Source organism: Marmota flaviventris, chromosome 6 (genome assembly GCF_047511675.1).
Source record: "Marmota flaviventris isolate mMarFla1 chromosome 6, mMarFla1.hap1, whole genome shotgun sequence".
Classification (NCBI taxonomy): domain Eukaryota; kingdom Metazoa; phylum Chordata; class Mammalia; order Rodentia; family Sciuridae; genus Marmota; species Marmota flaviventris.
This window is the reverse complement of record NC_092503.1, coordinates 68,585,812-68,603,293: the sequence shown is the minus strand read 5'-3', so window position 1 is coordinate 68,603,293 and position 17,482 is coordinate 68,585,812. Positions and strand designations below refer to the sequence as shown.

General features: G+C 32.7%; 1 protein-coding gene across 6 annotated transcripts in view; it reads right to left on the bottom strand.

Annotated features, from left to right (window-relative positions):
* Epha7 (EPH receptor A7) overlaps window positions 1–17,482 on the bottom strand; it is a 163,909-nt gene that overhangs the window by 39,061 nt on the left and 107,366 nt on the right. The window lies entirely within an intron of this gene.

Below are 17,482 nucleotides of genomic sequence, written 5' to 3'. Positions count from 1 at the left end.
AGTGGTAACTGGAGACAGGTGGAATGTGGCTGGAGGAAGTGGTTCATTAGAGGCTTTGGGGTATATATTTTGTACTCGGAAAATGGAGTCTCTCTCTCTCTCTCTCTCTCTCTCTCTCTCTCTCTCTCTCTCCCTCTCTCCCTCCCTCCCTCCCTCCCTCTCCCCCTCCCCCTCCCCCTCCCCCTCCCCCTCCCCCTCCTCTCTCTCTCTCTCTCTCTCTCTCTCTCTCTCTCTCTCTCCTTCCCTCCCTCCCTCCCTCTCCCTCTCTCCCTTCCTCTCCCCCCCTTTCTCTCTCTCTCCTTTCTGATCACCATGTAAGCTGCTTCCCTTGGCCACATCTGCCATGATATTCAGCCTCATCTCAAGCCATGAGAAATGGAGCCTGCTGTCTATGGATTGGGACCTCTGAAACTGTAAGCCTCCAAATATTTTCCTTTTCTAGTTATTCTGATTAGGTCTTTTAGTCACAGCAGCAAAAAAGCTGTCTAAAACAACTACTAGCTATGCAAAACAGAAAAAAAAAATACAACAAATGAGTTTGTTATTTCTCTTTAATGCGGGTGCTTCAATACAAGAATTCAGATCTGCTTGAATCCTCTCAACTTTCTGGTGTCTCTTAGCCAGAGACAGAAATAAATCAATTTTGCCTCCTTCCTCTCTCTTGCCACATAATGGAGTTTTCACTGTATTCCTATTAAATATTCCCCAGACACAAATAAATACTCACCTGGGTAACTAATTAGGACATAAATGCAAGGAAGATAACATCCCCAGTTTCACTTTTCCTCAGATAAAGCAGGAGTTGATGGCCCATGGGCCTAATCTTCCTAGCCGCCTGATTTTGTATACAAAGTTTAATTGGAACACAACTGAACCCTTTTACATGTTGTCTATCTGGCTATTGTGCTAAAGCATGACAGCTGAGGAACTGTAATGGACAACATGATCTACTGAGTGTGAAATACCTATTTCCTGGACCTTTTCATGAAGTTTGCCTTTCTCTGAGTTAGTCTGGCTAGAGGTCAGAAAACCTAAATAAAAAAGCAATATAGGATGTTTTTGTTTTTCTCATGCAAAAAATTGTAATCCAAAGAGAGGTAGTTGGTGCATGTGTGTGTGTATGTGTATATGTGTGTGCGTGTGCGTGTGTGTGTGTGTGTGTGTGTGTGTGTTTAATAGTTGAAGGTTATCAAGTAGATTCTCACAGAATTTCCCTTATGGTTCCAAAAAGCAGTTGCCACTGCCACTAAGGCCACCCCATCCAGGCTATAGGCATTGTGACAGAAGACGTAATACAGATGAGGCTCAGGACCTAAAGTAGGAAAGCCTATGTTTCCAGCCAACTCTGGCAGCCTTCTGTTTACAGCTCATTCATCTCATCCTGAGCTGAGAAATGAATTTTTAAAATTGAGTGCACTGCATCCCCAAAACAAAGAAAACTGACAATAAATAAGAAGAAAAGACTGGATGTTAGGAAGGAAACTAGGAGTATCTGCCACTCTTACCTCCCCAATTGGAGGGAAGAGGGCGATTATGAACTTACCCTGACCCTCCTCCCTCATTAATTTAATTTCTTTTCTATATTTAGAATAGGAAGTATCAGGGGAATTGATCCTCATTCCCTAAGTGATGGCACCAGATCATGGTTGAAAAGAAATGTTCTCTAAACTAGGACTTGGATAGATATTTATGGTTCCACTTAGCCTTCATCTGTCAAGGCTTAAAAAGCCAGGTAAGAAAAAAAAATATATATTTTTTTTTGTTTGGCCACATCTGGGAATTATTTCAGGTTATCTGTTCCCTGTAGGACAATATAATTGTGGAAAACTTGAATACAGTAGAGGTCAGACCTGAACCAGTCACATTAGGTGGCTTAGACAGATTTCCAATAAGATAAGTCACTTACTAGATGGCATGAATAATGTATTGACTAATATGAATAAAGTACTTACAAAGAACAACTTCCAATAACATTGCTTAATCATACTACAATTGAAAAAATATGTGAAAAAAGTAAAATTGGTTTACAATACTAGGAAGAAACTCATTATGCATGTTTTAGGGACTTAATATGTATTAAATGTATAAATTCAATGCACTCTTTTAAATGATCAGTTTTTTCCTTTCCATTGGATTTTACCTAAAAGATCTTACATAAATTCAACCTGTTCCATGAAAATAAAATTGTTTCATAAACTTTTATTTCCTTCTGGGGAATCTCTCTTCTTTCCTTTACACCCAAATATGAGAAAAACCTAAACTTGTCTGGATTTCTTTTCTCCATTTCTAAAATCCATTTATGCTTCACTCTTCACCAGTCTGCCTTCGGTCTACCTCATTCCATTGAGTGAGTTATGGTCAAGATGACAAATGACCCCTCTTTCTATATCAAAGGATTTTAATCCACCCCTCCCCTTCTTGAATTTTCAGTAACATCATTATCAATAATCATTATTTCCTCTTTTCCTTGGTTCCATGATATACTCTCTTCTAGATTTTCTGCTGTTTTCTGGATGATATTTTTGTCTCCTTTGCAAGCCACTTCTCTCCAACCAACAGTCAAAGTCCCCCTTAAGGCCACTTGAAAAGACATACATCTTTATTAGTCATTAGGGAAATCAAATTAAAACCACATTATGATACCACTTGACATCCACTAGAATAACTCTAATAAAAAAGACACAATAACAAATGTTGGTAGGGATGTGGAAACTGTAATTCTTATATAATGTGGCTAGAAATATAAAATGGTTAAGCCAGTTTGGAAAAGAAGTTTTCTAAATTTTTAAAATGTAAAATGGCTATATGACACATCAATTCCACTCTTAGTTGTGTATACACAAAAATTAAAAACCTGCGGCCACTTAATGACTTGAAGATTAATGCCCAGGACATTGTTATACATATAGTCCAAAAATGGAAACTATTGAAAGTTCATTAACTGGTGAACAGACAGAATGGAATATATACAAGGCAACATGATCAATACAAATGAGTGGGCATGCCATACAGTAAGAATGATGTGCTTCAAAAAGTATTATGGGAAGTAGAAGAAGCCAGATATACAAGACACACATTGAATGTGTCTATTTATAAGAAATGTCCAGAATAGGCAATTCTATAGAGACATGAAGCTGGCTAGTGGTTTCCTAACCTTAGGGGTGGGAACAAGGAGTGATTACAAATGTTCATGAAGGATCTTATTGGGAGAATAGAAATGTTCTAATACTGGAAGGTGGTGATGGTGGTACAATTAAGTACATTTGTTAAAAATAATTGAATTATATGTTCAAAATGTACATATTTCAATGTAAGCTTTTTAAAAATATTCCATTCACCATAAATTTTACAATAAGAACTAAAATTCTCACCATGATTTTTGTCAGACCCCCACTATCCTTCCAGCCTCATCATGTGTAACACCCCTTATTCTGTGCATCCCACACACTTTTCTGTTCATTAACTCTGCCAAGCTCCTTTGGATACCAATTTAAAATGCCATTCTGTTTTTGTTCTTGTGTTTTTAAACTAAATTTACTAACTTGTCTAACTGGGTAAAATTTACCTATTATGAAGTCTTGTAGAATCCAGAAACCTCCCTTTACAGCACTTTAAACATGCAAATTGACATTTGTTTGTATGATTATTTGATGGAACTCTATTTCACTCACTAGACTTTTCATTCCATAAATGTGGGAGGTAGCCATGTTTGGTTCTGGTGACCAAAATATCACCACTGTGTAGCATATAACCCACTTATAAATACGTATTAAATTCTGGTTTTATGAATGAATTACGAACCTCCTTTATCCAGTATTTTCCTTTGGAATAGAAAAGCAACTAAAGTTCTAGGTTATTCTCTCAAAGGGAAAAAATAAAGCTATTTTGTATAACTAAAGTTGTACATATTTCTTACAACTAGACCTTATGGACTGGGGATGTAGCTCAAGGGTAAATCACTGGCCTAGCATGCATAAGGCCCAAGTTCAACCCCCAATATTACAAAACAAAAACAAAACTCAGACTTTTTATTTTTAACTAGTGCTTACTATGGTATTGCAATTCTCTAAGGGACAAAGGAAAGAAATTGGTTTTATATTGTTGGTTAGGATGATAAAACTTGATTACCAGCAATCTAATTTTTAATACATTGTATCACAAAGATAGATTTTTTTATACAGTGAATTCAAACTAGTAATTCACACAAATTTTAAACTGATAGTTTTTTTTAAATGCACTTAAAATGATTTGCTATCAGTATTCTGAGGCTTTCTTTCATGTTATTTTAAACAAATACTCCAAATCCAATCAAGTTCTCTCATCACATTTGGCTATATGCCTGAACAGAAATTTAGAGCACATGGAATTTTTGGTTAGACATAGGATACTTGTTAATAAATCACAGCCAATCAAAAATGCTATTTTCAATACCTCTGAATTTTCATATAAAGTGTCCTTTAAAGAGTTTTTATTTATACATATTCCCTTGACCTTAAAACTACTTGGGGCAGAAAACAAAATATTCACAAATTATGAAAGAACAAACCATTTTTACCTAAATCAATACCTTCTTATTTATATGTGTTGTGTATCTTAATATTTATTCTAAATAACTTCCATGTCATAAAATGCTCATAGTTCTTCATTTACAATACCTAAGTTATGAGCTTCCTCTTCAACACCAAAACTTGGGAACAGTATCTGCTTCCTGAGCTATGAAGCAGTGCAGGCTATAGGTACTTTCCACTACATTTCACACATCAACATCACTTCACTAAATGACACAGTAAGGCTCTTCAGGATGTCACCGCCCTCGCATTTGAAGATGAGTAGCCTGGCAGAAAGTCACATGAATGGTTCATTAAAAGGTAATTGTTTTAGTGTAATTTTTTTTTTTTTGAGTTGTGATGTTGTGGTCTGAAGAAGTAAAAGTAATTTTTTAAATACAAAAAAAAGGTAGTTGTACCTAATTCATATCTAATCTTCATTTTATCATCATCAGAAAAACAAAAACATAAAACACACACCTGTACAATGAATGTACTACCGAAATGAGTCCCAAGAGTTGATATTACAAATATTACTCTGCAGATGTTGATTTAATATTTGTAACTCACTGACCAACAAATGCTCAATTGCTCTTTAAAATGAGGACATTTTCTATTTTGTTCAGTAATAATTTTTTTTTTCCAATGGTACCATTCTCTGAGAAATTCCATTATACTCATTTCTATTTTAAACTGTCTTGGATGCAAACAAAAGCAAGTCTGTAACATTTTGTTTAGAAAGTGTTGCATATAAATGAAAAATGAAAAGTATATTGTGCATGGTTAGTATTTATTAAGAATTTATTTTGAATGGAAATTTCCTCATGTTGTATTTTAACATAAAGACTTCTGAATTTAATAGCATTCTAGTGTTTTATGTATTTTTGTTTGCTTTGTAGTTAAGGACAAAACAAAATTATCATTAAGCATATAATCATATAACCAAATAAAATATTTAACAAACATTGATATTTAATATTCCACCACTTATATGGAATAGTTTTCTGGTGCCAGATTATCAGAAAACTATTATCAGGTTATATGTTTAAGAAATAAGAACTAAGGTGATTATAGGTAACAATAATGTACCATATACTTCAAAAGTTCTAGAATAAATATTTTTGAACATTTTCATCACAAATGATATATATTTGAATAGGTAGAAGTTTTATCATGATTTGAAAATTATAGTATGTACTTCACATAGTGCCCCCTAAATATATACAATTTTTATGTGTCAAGTGATGATTATAAAAAAAGTACCAGAACTATGTTAGCTGCTTCTCCTTGACATAGAAAGCCAAACAATATATTTTTTCCCAGATAAGGTGATGAAGAACAATTAGTCAAGAAAACACACAAATTTGCATGCATGTTCACATATGCCATGTTTGTAATGAACATAGACTGTAATTCCATTAGATACCAGAGGCAGCAGAAAAATTTCAAATATGTCTGGATTAAGTTTTATTTTCATACATGAAATAAAACAATGGAAACAAAATATATGATGAGGTACTTTTTCATTTATATATATTTGTTGATAGTAAATAAAAGGAAAGAATATACATTGCTACAGATGATCCTTTGTCCCTTCATAAGCCTTAAAATCATGCAGAAAATGTTAATTCCTGTTCTTAGTTCTATCTTCTTGCCCAAGTTGCTAACCTGCTGAGTCCCATATTTTTTTACTTGTAAAATGGGAATTATAAGGGTGTTGAAAGAATTTGAAAACATAAGGAACTTATAATATTTAGCAATTGGCAATCTTTCAGTAAATGCATTATTTAAAAGAAGAGAAATTTAAAGAGGAATAAATGTGCAAAATTGACTTTAAAAAAATCAAGAAGCATTTATATTCAGTCCATTTACATTATTTCATTCCAAAGCAAACTGAAATTTTAAAACTTAACATAAATATTATAAGTGCCATATATTTGAAGACTTGAGCATTTCAAGTCCACAGAGATATACTACATTTGGGCATCTGGTAAGGTAGAGAGTACACTTTTATAATTATGATCGCCTACATAATTTATTTTTATTTTGTGAGATAATAGATAACCTGACCAAGTGCTTCATAAAATCTAAAACTATTCTTACAAACTCTCATATAAGAAGCATACTTACTATATAAAGTATTTTCCAGTAAATACTGGTTATTAATTATAAAATGGAACGTTTCCTAAACTTTTTTTTGCTGATACATTTTTAAGTGATTTGAAAGCATAACTTAATACATCCTTATAGCATCCATGATAACTATTCTAAAATAAACCACAGCATTATATTATTCTGATGCCTTAAAGTGCTCCTAATGAAAAAAAGTAACTCCTAATGAAAAATTGTTGTGTTGGATACCTTAAGTTCGGTGATTTGCATCCATTATTTCTTTTACCAGTTTTCTTGTCTCTTAAATGAAAATAAGAATACAAAGCTCTAGCAGGTTGTTGAAAGCATTAAACAAAGAAAACAAGAGATGTGTTTAGCATGGTGAGCATTCAATAAATAACAGCATTCACAACCAGAGCACAGTATCTACAGTCCTTCCTGAACTTCCTGTTGACCACTGTTTACTCTCCAGCCTCAATTACCTGTTATTTCCTTTCCATATCTATATGTTAGTATTTTTAAATGCCTTGAAGTTTCTTTAACAGGGAAGTATCTCGTTTTTTATATACATTTGTTCATGCCATTTTATGAATCCATGGTTCTAGTTGGCTACTGTATTCTAACATGGAAATCTTTATACTCCAGCATGTTGGCAAACCTCTGCTCACAACTTCAAGAGAACTGAAATCTCAGCATCTCTGTACTTGGTATGGTCTCCCCAATTGGGGAAATTGTCTGTTTAAGTGTCTTCTTCCCTTACGAGAATATGAGCTCCACACTGGGGCAAAGACTGTATTTATGGTTACATTTCTGGATTCTGCCCAGTAGTGAACAAAGAGCAGGCACTTTATATATGTTTGTGGAAGAAGCAGAAAGATTCATGACATTTGGACAGGCAAGGAGCTTTAAAAGTTTTCCCATGTGAATACAAAAGCATTCACTTCTGTTTTCAATTCTACCACTACATAGTTTTTGATTTTACTTCAGTATTTTAAACATCTATATCCAGAATGTTTATATGTTAGAAGAACAATAGCAAATATACTTCTTATTGTAAAATTGCTAATTTAGCAATGGGCAGGCAAAACTGCAGCACTCCTTGTAATGGGAAGGATTTTGTTGTTGTTCTTTAGTTTTGCTGCCACATAGCCAATCTGACTCAGATAAAAGGTTATGGAGTGCCTCAATATTATGCAATTAATACCTTTTGTTTAGATCAATATCCAAGAAATTCCCTGCTGTGTTTATGAGTACAACATAAGAAAGTAGGCACAAATAATTTATTTTACACTAAAAATAACCTACAGATAAGAAACTTAACTTTACCAGCAAACTTTCATTTTGCAGCATAAATATAACATCATGTTTACAACTTCTGTGAACAATAAATAGATGGGCAAACAGCCCACTGAACCATGGTAGACAGATGTAGAAGATAGTGATTGGAGGTATCCAAGATAAATGCATCTTCCTGCAATGTCCCATTTTTGATCTTCTGCTCTCCTGTTGGAGGAGATATAATCTTTAATATTCATTCTGATTTGTAGAAGCAAAGAGGAATGTGAGAGGAAAATGTTATTCTTTTAACTTAGAAGATATTTGTAAGTCATATAGAATAAAAAATACTATGGACCCTGTAAAATTCCAAAGAAATGACAAATAATTTTTCACAACATAAAGTTTATGATTTAAAAAAATAATTAAATTATGCATAATAAAGAATTAAATTATTTTAAAAATTAGGTGTAGAAAAGACTATAATTATACTTATGTATATAGTGTTTTTTCCCTTAATTTCACGTTTTATAAAACACTCATTCAACTATCCTTAAACTTTATTCAGTTATTTTTTTATTTCAGTCAACATTTAGTGTAAGACTGATTTTCCAGAATCCTTATGTATGTAAAGAGAATATTAATAAACTCTGAAATCTTTTCATTTGTTTTAAAACATGAGTCTCACTATTTGAGATAAACTTCAGAAAGAGATGTAAAGTTAAATAAGCTGTTTTGGAAAAATTAGATTTGAAGGTTCATCTGTCATATTTTTATGGTTAGTGCTTGCTCCCAAGATCATCTTTATGAAATCCCCTGTTTCTTTCTTTGACATCTGAAAGAAAATATCATCATTTTTATGTCTTTTAAAAACCAATCTGTCGACACTGGTATCAAACAACTTTGAACTGATGTTGAATTGTGTAACAAGTGACAATATCAACTCCCAAGACAGCCAAAATGCTTGCCTCATGAATGCATTTTGACAGGTCAGACACCAACCTGATACTTACAAATGTGCAGCAGCAATATGTAAGCATCACAAACAGTGGAGAGAAGATTCAATTTCCTAGGAAGGCATGTCTGTATTCTCTGAGAAAAGTTACATATTAATTATCATTCCTTTGTCTTTTCTTTGTTAGGATTCAGCTCTGTTATCATATTTTCCAATAGCAAAGTGTTTGCCACCTGCTTGTGGATAGAAACTCAGGCCTGTAGGTACTGCTGTTTGTAAATGACTCCCAAAGGCAACAAGACATCATTTTCCCAGGTGGGCTACTCATTTACTTTCTGTTTTCTTTCTCCCACTATTCATCTATGCTGACAAGTGTCAATTACAGACAGGAGATTTATGGGACGGGAAAGATAAAGCCCAATTTACAAATCATTTCCCGTGCAAGCAGACAGGTGCAATGACAGAGCCGACTGGCTATAATTGAATTTCTTGCTGCTATCTACTCAGTCACAAGAAGATGTCAACCTCAAGGATGTTAGCTGTGGAAAAAGTCTTAATACACTATGATTTTGAATGTGGAGATGACAATACAGGTAGGGTTTTAACTATCGATTCCCAATGGGATACACTACAGTATTTTTTTTTTCTTGTAGTAAGGATCCTCCTTGCCCCGTAAATGGACAGTTTATCAGGGACAATATGTCAAGAGAGTCTAAATGTAAGTGAAACAATCATTGTGGTAAAGAATATCCATTCTGATATATCAACAGCTGATGCACATGGAACTACTGATATCCTGGAATTAAAGAATATTTGCTAGATATATCATTTTCATGCAATATTAGTCTGATCCTTATTAAGGGGAGGTGTTTTGTCACCTATGTCAATTTAAAAGAAACAGGACGAAAATGTTATAAATTTGTAGTTAGAAGGTAAGTTTTGCCTCGAGAAATGTATAAATAAAGTGTGTATCATCATAGGAAACAATGACAATGTTAATCCAAGTTTATCAGCTCTCAGAATGAACACACCTATTATTTTATATGCTTAGTTAAAATTCAATTTTTTTCAATGAGTATATTAATAGATAAGAATTCATGTATGGTATTAATAGTAAATCAATATTTCAGAGGGCCACAGAAAATAGAATGCAATCAATAAATTTGCTTTACTTGTATGCATCTTATTAAATTTATCTAAAACATGACATCTCCATTTAAAAATAAGATTGGATTGTTTAATGGTCATCTCTTTAAAAGTTTATAATTTAAAGGGCTTGCATTTACTTTTTGTGGGGTGGGACTTCCAAATTCTATAGTGTGATTGTGATTACTTTTTTAAACTGAGGAAAAAAGAAAGGAGGAAATGAGAGCAAGAGGGTGAAGTAGGGAAACAGGAGCAAGAGAAAAAGAGACACAGCAAAAATTTTATAAAAAAATTAAGATTTTTTAAATTATGAAAATGGAAAGAAAAATATGCCATCACATTGTTTTCTACCAGATATTTATATAAATTTGAGGTTTCAATTGTAATTTATTGATTATAGAAAAATGATACAGTGAATCATTTTGAAATCATGTATTTGAATTTCACTTATAAGATAAATTTTGTTTTGATAGGAGTTGCTAATCTAAGCAGTTTTAACAATTTATAATTTTATAAGAAATATATGAAATTTTCCATTTTGTATTCTACACCTAATTGATTGATGAACCATTCTTATTTGTTTAGTTTCACCCATTTGATTAAGTTATTTTTCTTTCTCTTTCATTTTCTATTTCTTCTGTTAAAATGATGTATACTAGATACTACTTTTTTAAAAAATATATGACATTTTCTCCTACTATGAGTTTTACATTTTCGTTTTTATATTCAATTTCGTCAAATATTCCTTTAAGAAGTGGGTTTCCTGGGGCTGGTGTTGTGGCTCAAGCGGTAGCGTGCTCGCCTGGCATGCGTGGGGTGCTGGGTTTGATCCTCAGCAACACATAAAAATAAAAAAAGAAAAGATGTTGTGTCCACCGAAAACTAATAAAATAAATATTAAAAAATTCTTTCTCCTGAGAATTCCTTCTCTAACCAAAAGTCACACAATAGATTTTAATATTGTCTTCACTGAATTTATTTTCATTCTTTTATGTACTATAATAAATGTCATAGTAGTATTTAATCATATTACCTCCATCATATGTCATGTTTCCATGGTTGAGATTTCTATTCTACTACGCTACTTACCTACTATGCTGATATTTTCTTAATTCCATAGCATTATATCACACCATTTTTTACAAATTTTTTAGCTATTCCTAGTCATCTCCCTTCGCTATTTAATTCAAAAGATTGTTTAACTGATGAAGATGTTCATGAATAGTCTTACACACAGAACACCACACACACACACACACACACTCACAAAAAATTGTGCCACTTACACAAAAGGAATATGTTCTGAGAAATTCATACTTAGGCAATTCTATTGTGTGAAAATGATGAGTGTACTTACACAAATCTAGATGTTATAAACTGACACCCACTAGGCTTCATGGCATAGACTATGTTTTGCCTCTAGGTTACAAATCTCTACTGCATGTTATGGTACTATATATTGTGGACAACTGAGACATAATAGCACATATTGTGTAACTAAGAATACCTAAATGTAGAAAACATATAGTAGCAATGCTAGATGAAAGGTATTTTTTATCTCCAGTATAATCTTACAGGATCAACATCTTAAGTGATCATGATTGACTGAAATGTCTATGTGGCACTTACCTCTTTCATCTATCTACATATGTGTTTGTGTGTGTATGTGTGTGTGTGTGTGTGTGTTTGCGCATACAAATATACATTTACAAGAATACAATACAGAATATTATTTTGCCATTTTTCACATTATAGATAAACCTTAAATACATTATCCTAAGTGAAATAAGTCAGTCACAGAAAAAAAAATATTGCATGATTTACTTACATGTGAAATCTAAAAAAATAATATTAAAAATATGCATAAAGAATAGAACAGTGGATACCAGGGACAGGGGTGAGATAGGAAATGGAGAAATACAGGTCAGAAGACACAACATAGCATATATGTAGGATGAATATGTGGATTATAGTTAATAAAATTGTACTGTATTTAGAGTTCCTGCTATATGAGTATATTTCACCTGCTGTTGCCACCAAAAGGGGTAAAGGAAGTGTGAGCTGATGAATATGTTAATTTGCACCAACATTTACCATGTATATGAATTCCAAACTTCAATTTGTATTCCTTTGACATACAAAATAAAATCTTTTAAAAAATAAGAATAAAGTTATGCTTTAATTATTGATTACATTTCATTTCCCAAATTCCATGTGCTACACACTGAAGAAGTTTTCCAAAATAATTTCCTAATTTAACCTCAAAACAATCTTTAAAGAAGGCATTTTCACTATTTTACCAATTGGAAATAGGTTACAAGAATTTAAATAACTCCCCAGGTCACTGAATCTAAGACTCTAAAATGTGGCCCCTACCATGTAGATTCCACAAGGACTAGGCAGACTTTATTTCTCTTTCTGAAAAGTAAGATTATTTGTTTTCAGGATAATGTGTGTTAAGTTTAACTAAAGCATGTTTTTAAACTAAAGCTCTCTTTGTTTAATGCAGCTGTATAGGCTTCAAGCCACATTTTATAAGTTTTGGTTCTCTGTCTCTATTCACAAACTTTTCTGATGTTCAATTTAGTCCTCTGTTAATAACTGGTTTAGGCCTACTTTCCCCAAGCTGACTGCAATTCTGTGCAGTAGTTCTGAACCAAAGAAGAATTTCGAGAAATGGATGGTTCTTTATAAGTGCAAGTTGCCACTGGTTATTAAAATAAAAGCTTTCTCATATACAACCTTGTCAGCAATAGCACTTAGTGACCTACAGGGCAGCTATTTACTAAAAACAGGAACTCAGTAATTGAGGCCCATATATATTGTATCTCCAAGTCTGGACCAAGCTGTACTACAAAGGCTTGAGCTAATTGCTTTTTAAGCCACTAAAGTTTCTACTTCAGCAGACGTCTCTGCCAAAAATACCCAAGTTAGACCTTGTTTCCATTATAATATTTTGCATGTAATTCTCCATTGATTAAAGGTGAAAGTATCTTTAGTTTGGATAAGAACAAAATTAGTCCTCAACTAAACAAGCATTAGCTATAGACATGTGTTACATCAGAGAATCTTTTTAAAGAGTTATTTGATGGGTCAGTATCCAATTATATAGACATTGCTTCTGTTGTTCATGCCTCCTTTGTTTTCAACCTACTTTGATTTTTCTTTTTTCTTTTTTTTTTTTTATTTGCAGTATTGGGAATTAAACCAAGGCCTCAAACATGCTAGACAAACAAGCTAACACTGATCTATAACCTCAGCCCAACCTATAGTGATTTTGATATTAACACTGATAAAATTCATAATGAAAAAAACTCTAATGATAGTAAAAATAGGGCATTCTGAATGGTGATGAAAACTATCATTTATTGAGGCTCCATATTATTTTTTTCACACTATTATTTCATTCAGTCCTTAAAATAATGCAGTGAGATAGCTATTATTTTAACCTTTATACTCAAGAGCATTTTGAGGACAAGAAAGGTAGCTAGACTTGCGCATGGACTTGTGCAGAAGCAGGATATAAAACTGTGAAAGTACAGTTTAAAATGCCTAGTAAATTGTTAAAAAATTGTCGTCAGAGAATTGTTATGCTTGAATTCAAGTGACTATAATAAATTCCTTGTTTATAACTAAATGATTTGGTGTTCCCCCAGACTTCTTCAAAGCTTGTAAAACAGTCAGAGGATATTAGATTCAGAGTTGCCCTCAGCACACAAGAATCTAGATAGGTGAAAAGAGGGACCTTGTCTTTTGATTGCTGTATATCCAACAAGGAGCAGTAGCAGGAATACAATGGGAACAGATTCAATGAGTTAAAATATCTTCTCAACAGTCTGAATTTGATACCCGAGGACACTGAGACTCCAAGAAGTCAGGTGGCATGTCACAGGTGAATGGTAACTCAGCAGGAGAGTGAACAGAATTCAGTTTTTCTTGTGTTATGGACAATGTGTTTTCCAGTATGTCAAATCGCTTCTAACTAGGCAGCCAAATGACAACACCATTTTTATTCATGGATCAGAAATATTAAAACACTGAGAACAGTTTTTTTGAGAATAGAAACTGAGAACATCCAAACATTTAGGTGACTTTTGGTTGCAGGTTTAAAAACCACTGTGATATTAAAAACAACAACAACAACAAAAAAATATATATATATAAAAAAATAAAAACCCTTAGTTGAATAAACTGGCCAAGAAAGAGTGTGTTATCAATTATTTAGGGTGAACTATTTTATGATCTTTAAAACACAGCACATATTTGTAAATTCTATGAATTAAAAATTAGGTTTCATTTTGTAGACTTAGTCTTATAAATGTGAAAGTCATCAGCACTTTTATTTTCCTTCAAACATACAAATTTGTTGAGAATAATCACCTAGGAATAAAACTAAAAAATCAATAGGACTTACATGAAGAAAAGAATAGTCCTGCAGAGAGATATATCTAATTAAATAGAGGAATATAATATGTTCTTTGATGGGAAGACTGAGTGTTGGGCAGATATCAATTATACCCAAGTAATCTGTAATTCTAATAAAATGACAACTAAATGTAAACTCCAAGATTTTTTTTTTTTTTTTTACACTGGAGTTTGAACCCAATGGCACTGTACCACTGAGCCAATCCTCAGCCCTTTTATTATGAGATAGGGTCTCACTGAGCTGCTTATGCCCTCCCTACATTGCTGAGGTTGGCCTTGACCTTGCAATACTCCTGCCTCAGCTTCCTGAGTTGTTGGGATTATAGGTGTCTGCCACTGTGCCTAGCCCAGAAGATTTGTTTTTGTTTTTGTTTTTAAATCTTAAAATGGAGAAATGAAAATATAGCTGTCAAATAAATGGTTTAGTAGAGTTTGAATAAAATTAAGAAAGATAACTGTAATTATCTGACACAAATTATAAAATAAAAACACCTAAATCTATGATACCTAAGACAATGTTTTATTATTAGACAAAATAAGGAATGAAGAATTAATAAGATAAGAAAGCCCCAAAATAGGCTTCAGTCACTACATAGCCTTGGAAAAAAAATATTAGCATTTCAAAAGGCTGTGGGAAGGATGCATTTCACAGTAAACAGCATCAAAGAGACTGAAAAGATTAGTTGGAGCTGAAGCATCTTGATGATACACAAAATATATTCTTGATTAATTAAAATTTTAACAAAAATAATTTAAGTCAATAATAAAAGAAGTACATATGAATAAGTACTTTCCTAACATTGTTATGGAGAAGGATTTTCAAAGCATATTGATAACCATTAAGCCATAAAACATTAAGCAAAAATTCATACACATTTAAATTTTCCTTTGTCAAAGATTAGCATATATAAAATGAAAACTGGAAGACAAGTATAAACGTATATGTATATATAATATATAAACATATATATGTACATAAAACAATAATTAAAATATTCAAATAATCTATACATATTTGATTCAGTGCTGAAGATCTAACACATTCTAGGCAAGTGCTCTACCACTTGCATGGCCAGTGACCACATAAAAAAATTAAGCCTTAATACTAGACTATTAGAAGCATTAAGAAATACTGGTTTTAAAATGAGATGTTATTTTCCTATCACATTGGTTAATACTAGAAAACAAAAGTCAGTGCTCAGAATTGGTGAGGGCTCCTGGCAGTTCAATCTTTACTCCAGGTCAATAGACAATCTACAACACAACACTAATATATTTAAATAAATAATGTACAATTGCAGAGTAGACTTGAATGGCTGTTGAGATAATGTACTTGGAGAATAGTTAGAAACATCCTGGCAACACACAGAAGGTACTATTAAATGAAAACAGGACATATAGGTATGGTCTCAATTTTGTCAAAAATAAATAAAAACAAAAATTGAGGCATAGCATAGATTCAGGACACAAACATAGAAATATGAGGATATATGTAGCAGGATTTAGGTCAATTTTTATTTTCCTACAATTTTCTCATTTTTTATGAATTTAGGAACACCTGTATTTTTATAATAAAGAATCATTATAAATAAATGCAAATAATTAAGAGTCCTCCATGTTTAGTAATATTTCACTGAAAATACTTCAATAATTTGCAACTTATTAACTATAAAGCAAATAAAATATGAAAACTCTTCAAATGAACTTTTTATCTAAATAATATATTTAAAAATATTTCAGATTATCTAGACACTTCAGTCAGAAAACATAAGGAGAATATTTAAATTTGTTTTGAAAAATTCATTAATTTCTTTTAATAAATGAGAATAATATACCCCTGGGCTGATGAAGTGATCCACAGAATTTAGATATATAATCAGAAACTTTTAGAATCTAAAATATATTTTCTACCTTAAAAAACTATCTTACAAATTGCAAAAATAAGTAATCAATAATTAAAATTAAAATTTGTGTAAATCAGCTTCCAGATTTTTAAATGAATACTTAATAAAGTCCACAAAATAATTTGAAAAATAGATTTAAATGCCTCACTCTATCTTCAGTCAGCAAAATCCTCACCCTCTCATTAGAATATTCCTACTTCTCTTGTTCTAAAATCCATAAACTGAGCTTATTTCTGAACTCATATAGCCTCTCCCTAAGCCCTATTTATTCTTCCATATTTCTCCTACCACTAGGTCAGAATTTGGGGTTAATTTTGTTCCTTTCTTTTCTTTTCCACAGTCTTGAAAATCATGCCATTTCTTGATTTTTATATAAAAACCTATAGCTACTATGTTAATGGCAAGAGATTTAAGTGACTTCTATCCCTCTGAGCTGTGTCATCCACAGACTCTAGGTTAGTCCCTCCCATTCCTGGAAGATTTTAGCCCCTGGCTTACTGACATCTTCACTCATAATATCCTTGTCATAATATTTATAGATATCAAGGTCCAGGTAGATAATTTTACTAAATTATGACCACTGGGTTCCTTGACCTCTGGTTCTCTGGTGTTCTTGTCTCCAAATATCTCAACCTCCCACTCTCCCAAGGATGTCATAGCTTTGACTTCACCGTTACTCTTTTGATAGTAACAATTCCCAGCTCTTTCCTTCTGACTTCCCATCATTTCATCTTACTCCCTCAAGTATCCTGATTGTCATAATTCTTCAAGTGCTCTGGCACGGACTGTTTTACCTGATATCTCTACTTGTAAACTGTTTAAGTCTAGATCTAATGCCAAGATCATGTATTTGAAAGACAGGTGAGTTAATTAATGGAATTTTTTTATAGATGCTAGAAGAGCTGACAAGTCTTAGGCAACAGTAGATGTTTTACCATCCTTAGACTGGAAGGAAAAAGGGAGAAGGCAGGGTTTCTGGGAAAGGATTAATGAGAAGCAACTGGCTTTGGAATCATGGAAGCACTGTGGAATCATGGAAGAGATGTAGCTGCTGATGGAGACCACGCATAAAGCAGAGAAAGAAGAGGAAAAGTGGCCTGACCTTATGCCTTCCCCTG